Consider the following 15,319-nt stretch of genomic DNA (forward strand, 5'->3'; position numbering starts at 1 on the left):
TTTTGCCTGAGCGCACTGCAAAAATACATTTAAATAGCAATTGGGTGGCAAATTCTTCAAGGAAATGGTTATAGTGCAATTAGTGGAAGGTCTGATTAATAGGGAGGACGTCGGGCGGTCAAACCCTGCCTCCTTCTTTTTGCATAACAAAATCCTTGTTATAACATTATACAACAATTTTTTTTTAAATTAATGTTTAATAATTGGGTCAGGCCAGCCCACCATACCCATCTCCACAACATTCCTTTTTAAGTGCTTGGGTCTGCACCCCAAGTTGGGCCCACCACCTTAATGGTTTTTTTTGTTATATGCTGTCTAGTGTGGGTTGTGGAGTGGCAGGGTCATGGCCGCCCACCCAGTCGGAGGGGCCGGGGGTCGTGGCCCACCCCTCCACCTAACATATTATGGTGCGGGGTGTGGTTAATGGGTGGCGGGGTTGGTGGTCCGCCACCCTTTTTTTTTATTTTTTTTGTTGTTTTTATAATAACAAGAATGGCCATTTTTTAAAAATTATGTTTTTAATCCAAAGGAGTTTTTTTAAACAGGCAACAATTGCACCTGGAATCTGGCTTGAGTTGGGAAGATTATGTCTGCCAGAAAAGTGCAAATTGTGTCCTTGTTAAACCTGCCCAGTCATCAAAAGTCAACCCAAGTTTGACTACTTCTATCTCCTTCATCCGGACTTGGATTGGAGTGTCATTTGCACTATTGGAATCAGGGCGATGAGAACTTCGATCTCATGTCAAGCTCATTGCCTTTACACCACTTTTAATTTTGAGATTTTTCCCATGCCACTGTGTCTGAAGATCCACCTGGATCAAATTCAAACAACTCATATACTAATAAATGATGTCTTTGTATTCTTTCTTTTGATATCTATAAGTTTGGTTGACAATATGATAGTTTAACTACTATTAAACTACTAACTAAATTTTGCTTCATATCATGTTTAACTCTAGCTTTCAAAGATTATGAGATATGATAACACTAACAAATTGGTTTCTCACCATATATATTTTAGAAAAATGGTATTCAATAGAGGATTTTTTTAAACTTCTTCTTTAGCTATAATATCTTTGTAGAAAAGGAGTTTCTTAAACTTCTTCCTTAGCTATGATATCTTTGGTATAAGTGTTTGGTACTCAAAGTGGATACACAATTGATTGACTAGCTCGAAAACATAGTTAACTTATAGATAAGTAATCATAGTTAATTTATCATACTACAAAAAAAGTATCAAGATCAAAAAACTATTTTCAAATTTCAAACTTCAAATTGTTCAAAATCTTTTTATATTAACTAATTAATAACATTCATTTTAATTATTCAATTGTTAAAATTATTTAATTTTATAAAAATACACCATAAAAATAGAGTTTTATATTAACCATATATTGATCTTATTTCCAAAAAATGGTATCAAATGGGTAGCGATCACAAGTTGTGCTAACCCTTTGGGACATCTTTCATTCATATATGTCCATGGATTTCTCCTCTAAGTTGTTGAGCTATGTGGTGAAGAGGAACTTTGGACATAGCATTAAAAGTTGATCATTAAATTATTTTAAAACATCACAAACTAATATCTTATGTACAAGGTAAGATGTCAAATTCAACTTACTCAACCAACGAGCCTCTTTGAAAATTTTAGGTTAGTGTTTAATGATAGTTACATAAAAGGTGAACAAAGCAAGTAGCGTTATTAATACTTTACCATGTTTAGTGTTATTAATGTGTGGAGATTAATATACGAGTCTCTTTGAAAATTTTAGGCTAGTGTTTAATGATAGTTACATGAAAGGTGAACAAAGCAAGTAGTATTATTAATACTTTACAGTGTTTAGTGTTATTAGTCCTTGCCTTCGGCATAGCAGGGACTATTGCGATCGATCGATTGTTGACTTCCTATTAAATCACTTTGACCAACAATATATTCCCGTACATTTCAGGTTTAAACCAATGTTTTAAATAAAATATTCTGCTCAACAAACTTTTATCGAAAGTTTTTGTTTCGACCTCTTATTGCTAGCTCGACTGTATACTTTTCTCAAAACTTAGGATAAAGAGTTTGGGGCTCGACTGTGTACTTTTCTTAAAACTTAGGATAAGCAGTTTGGAAGGCTTGTGTACTTTTCTTAAAACTTAGGATAAGCAGTTTGGTAGGCTCGACTCTATGCTTTTCCTAAAACTTTGGATAACTAGTTCGAGGTATGGCTGTATACGGTAAGAGACACGCATAGATTGCATGCAGTCCAGGTGTCTAGGTGTCTGTGCTCTCAATCAGCTTCTTCTCGCCATTTATCACTTCACAACAACGTGTTCAGTCACCCTGCCTCGTCTTCATTTGTCTTCATTCACAACAATGTGTTCAGTCCTCATGCCCCTCTTCATCCCCTTGAAAACACATTGATCTTCAAATGGGTGGTCTACTGGTGCTAGTTCTTTAACTGGATCTGAGCAAGTCTACTTACTGGTGACCTTTCTATTATCGACTCTTACATCAAAGTAAGTTCAGCAACTCTTACCTCTATTTTTTTTCGGCTGCTACATCAAAGTGAGTTCATCAAGATAAGCTACACAATCTATTGATGCTTTGTGTTTCACCGCTGCCCCTGCAATCAGAGTAGTAAGTTTCACTAGCAGAGTAGTAGCACAAAAAGCTGATAAAACATTGATTTGATGTTGATTTTGTTTGTTTTGTGATCTCCTGATTTCATGACTCTCTGTGGCAAGCCAAAGTACTAAACTGATAGCCAACTCCACTGATGATTATATTTTTTTCCTCTAAGCCTAATTCCACTATCCTTAGACAGCTTTGCTTCTAAAGAAGCCAATTGGGATTGCAGCTCTGCTATTTTTACCGTAAGTCAATGATTACTCCTAAAGAACCATGGACAGGATCTCGAAGTCTCTAGTTTGCTTTGTACACCATGCTCCTTACTGCATCACGTCTATGCTCGGCCAAAAGATCCTGTAACGGATCATCACAACATCAGACTATCTTTATGTATTTGGGCAAGGTAATAATTAAGATTAATAAGTTTGAATGAAAAAAACGCTCTAAATTTTCTGAGAATCTCTGAGTATCTCTTATCTATGTAAATAATAGCCCCGAATTCGAGCGCTGAGAAAAAACATCAGTGCAGAGAATACAAAATAACAGTGTACATGCGTTAAACGCCGTAAGAGGCAAAGCCCTCCAAATTATCAAAGGAGGAAAAGAACATCAAATATATTTAAAAGAGGCTATTGCCCTTAAACAAATACAGTCTGTCGAGGCCTTTAAACTGTAGCACAAGCTAGGCTGTTGAAACAACATAAATAATAACTCTTATACGAGTTTGAACAAATACATAGACTACCCAGAACCCGAAATGCACCTGTGACATCGCCTGGGAGCGCCAACAGAGATTGAAACCAAATGAGCAGCAAGCCGAGTATCAAGGCATGCCAGGGCAACCAGAATTCCCTTGAATTAGCAAGAGTTGATAACATAAGAGGCTGATAAGGCCAAAACAACGAAAACAAATACGCCGGAGATCTCACCCAGAAGAAAAACCCTAATGGTTTGAGCTTGCGTGTGAAGGATGAAGGTCGACGGATTGTAACCTGTCAACAACCAAGTGCAAGGTGGATTAGAATCCCAAACACAGAAAATGGGAAGCAAATCAGAGCAATAATAACACAATTGACATAAAATGTGTCGTCCCTCACCTGAGAGATGGTCTCTTGGTGTTGAAAATCCCTGTTCAAAATCCCTTGGAAAAGTGCAGAGCCGAAGTAGCAGCTCAAAAACCGACAATAGCCAACAATAGTGAACATTGGAAGGGTTACAAGCCCTCCATCACCGAGAGTATACTCAGAGAGGAATCTTACCAAAACATATAGTGCAAATGAAGTGCGGAAGGCAGGGTTGGATCGAGTGGTTACCGGAAAGGAACCCTAGGGCAAATCTGACTACGTTTCTCGAGTAACAAATCGACACTTGAAAGAAGGCTAGATGTAACAAATCTATGCTTGGAAGGAGGCTAGATGACAATGAAATACTCCAAAGCCTGGGGCCGGATAAAGCACGATAAAGTCATATTCCTGCGGTAAATTTACCAAAAAATAATTAGAATTTAAGTTTCGTTTGCAAGAATATTTTGCGTTAATAACTTAATTGTCTTGAGTTTCTATCATTTGAGGAAATAATCGAATATATTTCTGTGATTAGAGGTTTGATGGAAACTAGAACACTTCAAAAGTCAGATTACTACCTTCCATAGTAAACCAGAGCCGAGTGCCTGCACAGAACAACAACCTAACATACAAAGCAGCAACATAACATAAAACTTGTAGCAAATATTAACATGGAACAATTCTAAAAAACATCGCTTAGATTTTACACAACTTTTTTTCCCATGTTCTTGTGCCTATTTAATCTGAAACTTTGAAACAATCTAAAAACCATAAATATGCTCATCTAGACTGGCCTGTGCTAACAAGCAATGTAGGAAACAAGATTTGATATTCGTAGGAAACAAGATTTGATATTTGGTAATTTGTGATACCAAGCAACACAGGAAACCAGCACTGAAGAATAAGAATTTTTTTAAAGTGAGGTCAAATGGATGAAACGTGGACTGCTTGGAGACCAGATGATTATTTAAGAGGCACTTGTAATGCATGAAGGTATAATTTATTCATATTTTCCAGGTTGCATGCGAGAGCCTCAACGACACTTCAGAAACTAATTTTTTTTTGTTAATTTTGATTAATATTATTATCATACGCTTATAGCTTTTTTTTTTAATTATTGGCTTTCGATTTATTTCATCAAATCATCTCTGTTAAACATATGCAACACTTATAAAACAATTTATATTCCATAATTTATAAATGGAAGTTTAACCCAATCAATATTAAAAAAATTCAGCAACTTTTTGGTGTATAATAATTTTATAGCTCTTTTGAATACTCATGCATCTGGTTACAGTTCATCTCGAAACACCTTCTTCTATCATCAGTGACAGAAATTTGAATTTTCTTATATATGCATGCAATGCAAGTGTTTGCGCCATGAGGTAATATGAACAAATGTTGAAGTCTATTCGAACCATGTTGGTGACATCTGGTTACATCTGGTAAACATGCGTGTTGATGTATTTCACTGTGGACGAGTGTTTGACAGATGGGCCCACTTAGTGTTGTAGTTGTGCACCTATCATGGCCGGTATCAGCAGTCAGAACAAGGTTGTCGTGTTAGTTGGAGCAGTTGCCATTTTTCTGGTGTGTATAGAGATGATGGTAATACAGGCAGAATCTGCTGGAGTAAGTTGTGGGACTGTCACCTCGGATCTGAGTCAGTGTGTTGATACAGGCTTTAAAATTGATGCTCGTATGCCCATTTTTGCCATTTTTAACCGTAAAATACAGTTAATTCTAAAATAAAAAAATCATTGTTAATGTGCAAATAATTTTACAAAAAGTCAAAATGACGGGCATATGAAAAAGTTGGAAGTTTCACATTTTTATACTTATTTATATATTTATTTATTTACACCAACTGGCATGCAATTGTAAATGTGTTTCTGGTTTCCACGAATTCATCTGCCTTGTTTGGCTCGCCTGCGATGCTCTGAATCGCTGAGAAGCAGATATATTAATTTTCTCAGGAGTACAGGAATATATTTATACATATTTTTATCTTTCACATGAAAAAATTAAAGTACAACGCATGTCCGATAATACTTAGACATTAGGAGTTTGCCAAGTATAAATGCAGCTTGACAATGAGAGTTGTCACGCATTTGAAAGAACAGTCGATTTCCTTTCATTTGAATTGAGTAAGCCTGCCAATCTATTTTATATTGCATTGTTATTACAAAATTGAAGAATTTTGTATAGGTTATTTGATATTTATCTTAGCAAGTTTAATGTTAATAATTTGCAAGCTCTGGCTTCTGTTATTATGTGTGTTTGTGATCTACGTCTGCGCTATCAATTCTCTGCCATATCCCATGGCCTTGGACATTCTACAACACTAGTTGGCCGTCGTTTGTTGAGGCTCTTCTACTTCCACCGTTGCTTTGTCCAAGTATAATTATACCATGGCCAATGTCAAATTCATTAACAGTTACTTGTGCTTGTTTTTCGGATATTGATTTCTACTTGTTACATTTTATTTTTTTAATGAGTTTAAATATTGTTACATTCTGAGAAAGAAAAAATAATTGAGTTGAAATTTCAAAAGCAATAAAAAAATATACCAACTTATAAAAAAAATTAGATTTATTTTTATATTTAAAGAAAGGGGAAGAAATTTTTATAAAAGTTTGGGAAATATAAACAAAAATTTAAAATAAATAGTGTAACATATTTATAGCATAATAATCATTATACTTATTGATTAAATGTTTGGTTTTTTGATACAAGTAAATAAGTTAATTGTTTAAGAGATTTAGGTATCTTATAGGATTGAAAGACAAAGCACTAATTAGTAATTCCATGTGGTATGTTTTTTTTTGAATAATAATGATGATTTAGCTTACATTTGGAGATAGGAGCCAATAATAGTTGTCCACTTTTTAGTTGACAAACTCTAAGCTTTCTCTGCCATTTTCTTGCTCCTCCGTTCCGTGGTTTTCCCCTTGATATATGGCATTGGATATTTTTTGTATTTAGTTGCAATGCTTTTCTCTGTTTTTGGTCCTATTAAGAGTGAGAAAGACTTCAGCTAATATAACCTCTTGTGTTTTGATAATAAAAAAATCTACTTTTTCTATTTAAAAAAAAAAAAAAAACCCAAAAACAAAATTTTGGGAACTTTTTTTGGAAATAGTATGCTCTTTTTTACCTTAATGTATTCAAAATTCAATTGCATTCAGTTCAAAATTTGCTGAGTACATCATTTTTGCTTTTCATATAAAAACAACTATAAATATAATATCATTTTTGCTTTTCATATAAAAACAACTATAAATATAATTTGCAAAAGTATTAAAAGTAATGTGAAGGGCAATTTTAAAATAAAACCGTCATAAAAAATAAAAAAATCCATGATGGTAGAGGTACCCGTCAAATTTAAACCCTAGTTGGATATCTCACGTCCTGGAAGGGGAAACCAACCCCCGGTTGCTGCGGCGGAGTGAAGAAGTTGGCAGGTCTCGCCAACACCACCCCTGCAAGGAGGGCAGTGTGCAGTTGCCTGAAGAGTGCGTATTCCCAATTCCCCAACGTTAAATCAACTGCTGTCTCTGGTCTCCCGGGCTCCTGCGGTGTTAATCTTCCCTTCAAAATTTCTCTGCAGACCAACTGCAACACGTACCTTCCCTTCCCTCCCTTGTTATCATTTTAATTTCCATGTACCATTTATCTCTCTGACTATGATTTTTCCATTCTGATTCTAATTTTGTTTTGCTTGGTTGCAGGATCAGTTGAAAGGCTTCTCGGTTATTGTCGCACTGACGGATGCAAATATGCATGGCTAGTACAGGGCGTTCAAGAGGAAGTTCAATTTAAGATCCTGCCAAAACTACGACATACTTCATTGAGAAAGATTATCCAACCGAGAAAAATCAAGAAGAAATATTTAAAACTCTTAACCAATTTATTATTATACGCTCACAGAAAATCTATCTTCGGGCAAGCTAAAGAAGTAAAAAAGGCGCTGGCAGCTGTAAGCAGCACTGTGCGAAAGATGGTTAACGTTAGAAAACTAAAATGAAAAGATGGACAGGACCACGAGGTTTAATGCGCAGAGAGAAGACACTGAAAAACAAAATGTTAGCAAGCTCTTATGTATCGAAAAATAAGTGTTGATACATGCGAGGAACATGGATTGCGAAAGATGGTGAATATTAGAAAGAACCAGGACCGGGAGGTTTCATGCGCAGAGAGAAGGCACCGCCTTCATACATCATCTACTCATTTATCTCAAACTCAAAGTGAGTGAAGAGCAGAGGTGAGATATATAAAAACAGTGTCGTCTCTTCTGCGTACAAAACACAGAACGCCCTCCTCTTCTCCACTGTCATCTTGTCAACAGCGTGCGAAACACAGAGACACCCCTCCCTATTTATAAATTTTTTCAAATTTAGTTAATCATTAGAACGCTTAATTTTACCCCCCTAATTATTGTTAATGAGTCGGTTGTATTCTGTGTTTCGTCGCAACTTCGAAAATATAAAATTGTAGTTTGATGACTCCGAGTGGCCGATACCGTGTGGATAGTAGAAGCCAGCGATGAATATCTCAAAACGTCCTATTTAACATGATATTTTATCAGGCTATTCAACGCCTAGAAATTCTAAGTGGGTTGCGACCAAATCCACATCCTCCTGCTACGTCGCATTGGAAAAACCCTCCCCGATCCGCCATTCTGATATCGGTCAAACCCTAGAAACACTCTGAGCTGTGACGCTGAGTGTAAAATGTGCGCCTCTCTGTTGGATGCACAACTGGGAGATAGGTATAAATTATTGACATTATGTAGTGTCACGTAATATAAATCTCCCCACGAGCCAAATTTGGAAATATTAAAATATGAAAGCCACTTCCATGTATATATGTCATGTTACAATTCTTGTTAATGATTTTAGGTACAGTGATAATGATATATGTGCTCACAATCACTCAAATACAACCGGTGGACAATTGACAAAGTGTACTTTATTGGTGGGATCTTTACATTTTTTCAATCAATTGAGTTCTCTCATTGTTTAAAAGCCCAACTATGCTCTTTGTACTTCAATGCAACTAAAACCATCTTCAGTTAGTCACTTTTGGATGGCTCTAAGCTCATGGGAGATGAACAAGGTCAGCACAAAGTGGGACCTGATCTTAGGGGGAGAAAGGGATACAAAACTTCCAACATGGAAAACATTAAAAGTGTGAGACAAGGTTTCTCATTAAGATATGTTCCCATTTGTAGATATATTTATTTATTTGGATAAAGGTAAATTTATTTTTTTTATGTTTAATTTATTTTTCTATTTTTTATATTTTATATTATTTTTATTATCTAAAAATATTTTAAAATAAAATATTTATCTTTTAAATTAAAGCATATTTTTTAAGATTAAAATTTAAAATATATTTTTTTTCCAATTAAATAGAATTATAATTTTTAACAAATTTGGAGAAAATGCATATCTAATAAGTATTTTTTCTTTATTTAAATAATTATTTATTAAATTTTGATTAACAATTAATATATAATACTAAGTGTGTTTGATATGTTATTTAATATTTTTATTTATTTGAAAAATGTTTCTCTCCAGCTTACTCTAGGTTTTTGTGATTGCATGTAAATTTTATTTAATATGGATGTGATTATTGTTGTTGTACACGTCTATTAGATTTTTTTTATCATGGAGTTAGATCAAATCTCATTCCTTTGTCAATATAATATTATTTTAATTTTTTAAATAATTTCTTTAAAGTTGTATAACTTTTTTCTTTCATTGACATTTCAATTTTTAGAAAGTACTAATATTTTTATCTATCTTTTTTAGTTAATTTTTTTTAATTATTAGCGATTAATTTGCTTTTTTTCTAATGGTTTTTGGTTATATTTCACAACTTTTCATTAGTAAATTTTTTGGTTTGGGATTTTTTTTATATATATCTTTATTTTCATAAAGTTTTTATATTGAAATTTGACATTTTAACTTTGTTGAAGACAAGATAACATTTTTCATTTTAGACTTTGGTTTTAATTGTGTATAAACAATACATGTGAATCATACTTTCATATTTTCCAATCCTTCTTTTGAATTGTTAATTTCAACACCAAAATGATTAAATATTTTTAATCTTCCTTTACGCTTGCGAAGTTTTAGACTTATAAGTGTCTTTAAAAACACTCTTGAAGTTTTTTTTCTATGTCACAAACACATATCACAGGTTAAAATAAATTGTGTGTAGATATGACTTTAGAAACATAAGAGAAAAATAACCAAATATGTTAATTGAAATAGAATACTTAACTAAAAAAATGAGCACTCTATTAAATCTATTAATTTAAAATTAAAATTAGCATAAACAAAAAGCAAAAAACGTTGCTCACCTTAAAAACAAAAAAAATTAAGATTCAAATAATATTAAACTTAACAGAGATCTAACATCATATGATCAACATTTTCTTCTTGTTTTTATCTAACTTTTTATTCATTATTATACACTTTATTCAACAAGTTAGATAGCCGAATATTGGTTCGTTCCTATCTTGAATAAAGTAACATGACATCTAATGCCAATATGACACAGTTAACATGCTTAAGAGTGAGTTTATTATTATTGTATACATAAAAGTTTATTATTATCGTATACATAATATGATTTGAGAGTTTATAATTATTGTTCACCTTAGAAAGAAAAATAATAAGATTCAAATAATTTTAAACTAATTAATAGAGATCTAACATGACATATTCAACCTTTTATTCTTTCTTTTATCTAACTATGTATTCACTGTTATACACTTTATTTAACAAGCTATATGGTCAAATAGTGGTGGGCTCTTATCTTGAATAAAATACCCAGACATCCAACGTCAATCTAACATGGTTAACATGCTTAAGAGTGAGTTTATCATTATTGTATACATAATATGATTTGATGAATGAGTAGAAAATGTAAGAGGAGACAGTGGAGGCACTATGGTTTTGGATTTTTGAAGTGAAAAGTTCGTGGATGTTCCTAGAATTCTGGATCCTTGCCACTAGTACAAAATGGCTAATTAGTTACAAAAAAAAAATTATTAAAATTTGCATATAAACAACCATTTTTCAGTGGATGACTAATAGTAGCTAATTTACAGTATCTTATAACGCGACCAACTTTTAGTTGTATTTAGCTTAATCATTAATTGGTTATATAAATTTTGTCGTCTAGTAGTATATTTAGTCGTTAATTTGGAAATTGATTTTGTCTTTAATTGCCACAATTTATGACCAAATACACAACAAAATATACTACTACATGATCACTTCAGAAAACTGATTAATAATCAAAGAAATATCACCAAAATGTCGGTCAGATTATAAGATGCTATAACTTAGCTACTAATAGTCACATATATGCAAATTTTAGTCATTGTTTCAAACCAATTAATGACCAAATAAATATGACTAATATATGTCGTGTTACAAGATATTGCAAATTAGCTACTAATAATCGTATATATGCAAAATTTAGTTGTCATTTGTAATCACAACTTTATCATCTACAACAATCATTTATCTTTTTTTGGTAGTTTCATATTCATTATCTAAACGACTAATATAGTATTTTATATTCAGTGGATTCACTTTCATTAATAATCATTGTAAATGACTAATTAGTCATCGTATATTCATTTTATTTTTGTTCATCACTAATCAATATAAACTATTAATTTATTAGTTTTAGATTGATTTTATGTGTTCATTATTAATCAACATAAATTAATTAGTGTGATTTTGTGACTAAAGTAAAAAAATGCTATACAATTCTAATATGAAAACACAGAGTGTCATATGTTAATTACAATACTAACTAGTATCAAATACAACTATAAATAATTTCAACCACATAAATTATATTATATGAAATGTCAAGTATTATATTATGAGTTTTCAACTTAATATTGGTTAGACTACAATTTACACACAAAATATTGTTTCATTGCTTAAAAACATTATAATTGTGTTTCCAAGGCATTGTAGGTGAATTCTCCAACTCTAAAGACTTGACCATAAGTTTTTATGTGTGTGTCTCATGCAGGGTATTGGCTTTAAGGATATCACTAGTTCGATTCTCTTATCTCTCTCTCTTTCTTCATTTTCCACTCCAATGTTATTGTTCTCCTCTTTCTTCAATTCCCACTTCTTACCATCAATACTAAATTCCTCTTCTGAATATGAAAGAAGATACAATGCAAAGTATAAGACATGAAAGACCTTGAACACTAGAATATAAGCTAAAGTAGACTATAAAACATTTATATGACATATACCTCAACATCAACAATGTCAATGTCATTTTTCCCATGAAAAGAAAGAAACTTGAACAAGTTTTCTTTAGTTGGGTGATAGTGGTCATTATGTGGCCAGATGACCTGTATAAACAAAGTATATAAAATGTCACCATATATAAGAACACCTTAGTGTTACACAGCATTTTGTCACTGTCCATGTACTCTCTGTTCCTTGATCCTCGAGGACCTCTACAGTGAACCCGGCATGCTTTTCCTTCATGAAGAAACTCCCATTGTGTCCCTCTTCATGAGCAGATAAATTCCCTTTTGCACCATTTCCCTTGAAACTTCTGTTTTACCCTGTTTACAAGGCCGACGCTAATGGCCTTTGTCTCCCCCTACCATTGTGTAGAGATTAGCACTACTCCTCTTGCCGACCAGAGCGACTTAACTGTGTTCCAATCGCATCAATCCTATTATGGAAAGTTTTTTTAATTAGAACTGAAGCTTCCAGCTCTAGAAGCTTCATAACAGAAGTCTAGTAAATGGTTTGGTCAGATGGGGTCGAGGATGACAGTTTGGGCTCCTTTGCCCTATAATAATGGAACTAACTCAAGGGATAAGTCCTTCTCCCATGAGAAGAGGATCCATATTCCATCCATATTTCTGATATAAACCTCCCTTCTTCCCAAGCACAAACTAGTTGCAGTCATAGTTTTTGGTTGAGTGTTGATGTTATTTTGGTTTGGAGTAGACAAGCAAGCTATTACTAGTTGTAGTTATCTAGTTGTGTGAGGGAGAAGTGTGATTTGATTTGGAGTGAAGCCTAAAGGGAAGAGATTTAAAAATATTATTGTTTGAAGCCATCGTGGAATGCTAGCAGAAGTGTGTGGGAACCTAGTCTTGTCAGAGGAAGACTGTAACATCAAGACGAATGGTTGTAATCTCTATTTGATATTAATATATGCAACAATCAATTAATTTCCTACATGTTTTGTAATATTACGTATTCATGGCCTAACGTTTCTTGACTTGTTAGGTAGGTTGAATTGCGATTTGTCTATTATTATGTTTGTTATATGTTGTTGTTTACTTGTTCCAGGTGCTTGAAGAAGGAAGCAAGAGATAGCTGGAGTGAGCAAGTGAGGAAATCATCAAGAAGGATAAGCAGACCAAGAGGTAGGCCCTCTTGATTGATTCTCACCTAAGGAGATATTCCATAGAATGTATCTGTTGTGGCTAGGCACATTATTGAGCTAGAGAAATTCGTTCATGTCTACACTTATAATTTTACTTCACCATAAATTGGCGACTCCACTAGGGATCCCAATCCTTTTGGTTGTCTTGGATTTCATGATTTCATTAGAAATTTTCTAGTTTCACGTTTTCCCTTTGGTTTTGTTTCTTTTCTCCTGCTTACTAGTTTGAATCTAAAATTCATAATAGCAGATCTGGTCCTTGTTTCAAAAAAAAATTATTTTTTCGTTAGCTCCCTCTATCAACATGCTTAATCCACTGACAGTCACACCGACCAATGCGAGTTGCTAAGAAATAGTCGCGCCAACCAGCCTCTAGTGCTTGTTGTCAGTTAGGCAGTCACGCTGATGCCTGTAAGTGAAGATTAGGGCCTGACCCCAATCTTGGCCACTATGTTCTGATCTTGTGATTTTGACCCTGTAAGCCTTTTAGACCGTCTTCCCCTGACTAGAAAGCTTCATTTAGCTTGCCTTGTGTGCTTTCTTGGTTTAGCACACCCTTTGATGTCTTAAGTCTAGCCTTGTGTGAAGTTTTTTTTATTTTTTCTTTGAATCCCTTGATCAGCGCTATTTTTGGCCAAAAAATCAGAATTTCTCTTATTCCAATGCCAGTGTATCTCAACCCTCAGACTCTCTTCTTCCTCCCAGAAATGACTTGTTTTCAATTGAATGAGTGAAAGAACTCGTTTGTTCTCTTCTTTCGAGTGTCTCTTTTCTCTTTCCAAGCATATATTACATTGCTTGGTTTCTCGATTGAAGCATTTATGTGTTTGGTTTGTTCGATTCAGGGAAGAAGTTGTTTTCAATTTCATTCATCATGCTTTGGATTTGATTGATGAATTGTGAAAATTTTTATTTAAAGTGCTTTATGTGAAAGATTCATTTTTCATTTTATGAAAAAGAGAACATCATTCTAGTTTACTTAAGTGAAATTATTGCATTAGTAGCGTTATTGAGAAATTATAATTGCATCATCATAAGAATTGAAAATGAAATTAAACTTATTTTGTTGTTATATGAAGATTAAGTGCATTTAGGAGATTTATTAGAGAAAGATTTCATTCTTTGATTGTTTCATTGATTTTGTGTTCCCTATCTATCAATTAGTGTTAACTTTTATCGAAAAAAGATCTCTTTTCTCATATAGTTGCATGTAGGAGTTTTGTCAAATGATAGTGGTAGGGCCTTGAAATTGAGACCTAATTCAAGATAAACCATTATTATTTATTGAATTAACCTAAGGAAGCATTGAAACTTAACACTCACATTTAGTGGTCTAGGCTAGAGACGTGTTTCAGCATCTTTAAACCTGGTAGTTGTCGTTCACTTCAGCATTACACAACGCTAGTATGGACTTGTGCTCCCCATACCATCATGTATATAAAGGGAGACCCCACTAGGTTTGCAATACTTTATCCATAGGAAGCCAAGTCTACCCCCTTGTAAACATGATACACCAAACACAGCATTCGGGGAGATTGTCTGCCCATACTTCTCAGTTCGCCGGGAGGTATTCCGCAGTTCACAGTTACCTGGTAATCCTTCATGCCTAGAGTACCCTGAGTAGCCATTTTTTATCTTTACTGACTCTTTAAATTTGAAAATATCATCAAGAACTTGTCCTTTCGATCTGGTTAACTTCGAAAGTGACTAGAGTCATCTTTCGTCCTTTTCTCAACACTTAAAACATGAAAAGGTAAAGTTTTGTTTCAATGTTCTAAAATTAACTTCCCACAAAATATTCCTGGTAAAAGTTATCTTCCTTAGTAATTCTTTAGGGTCAATTCCAATGGCAAAATTTCCAGAGTCCACCAGTCATGGGTTCCCCTCGGATGGGAATCTTGGTACTTTTCCTTCTTTTCGAAATGTTGGTGATCCTTATATGGAAATGTTGTCCCTCCCTAGGTTAACCATTGGTTTACCTGTCTGGTTGTTTTCGACCTTAGTGGTCCCCAGCATCCCGACTCCTATCCAAATGTCCCCTTCATTCAAATCACATCACGATGATTCTAAGGTTGACCTCTCCCCTTCTTCCCCTATTTCTTCCTCTTCCTCTTCTACTTTTCCTAGTGACAGTTTGAAATCCAGTAACTAGGAGGCTAAGAAGAACAAGACGAAGAAG

The 15,319-nt window shown here is 33.8% G+C and overlaps 1 pseudogene across 1 annotated transcript; it reads left to right on the forward strand.

The window, feature by feature from the left end:
* The first annotated feature begins 5,208 nt into the window (after positions 1–5,208).
* On the forward strand, positions 5,209–7,475 carry LOC149140141 (non-specific lipid-transfer protein 4 pseudogene; annotated as a pseudogene). The gene is made up of 3 exons (XR_016265063.1): positions 5,209–5,407; positions 7,077–7,305; positions 7,413–7,475. The product of XR_016265063.1 is annotated as a non-specific lipid-transfer protein 4 pseudogene (transcript).
* Positions 7,476–15,319: the final 7,844 nt, after the last annotated feature.

This window comes from Pinus tabuliformis, chromosome X, assembly GCF_031772625.1.
Source record: "Pinus tabuliformis cultivar Carrire ecotype Pingquan chromosome X, CPIR1, whole genome shotgun sequence".
Taxonomy (NCBI): Eukaryota; Viridiplantae; Streptophyta; class Pinopsida; order Pinales; family Pinaceae; genus Pinus; species Pinus tabuliformis.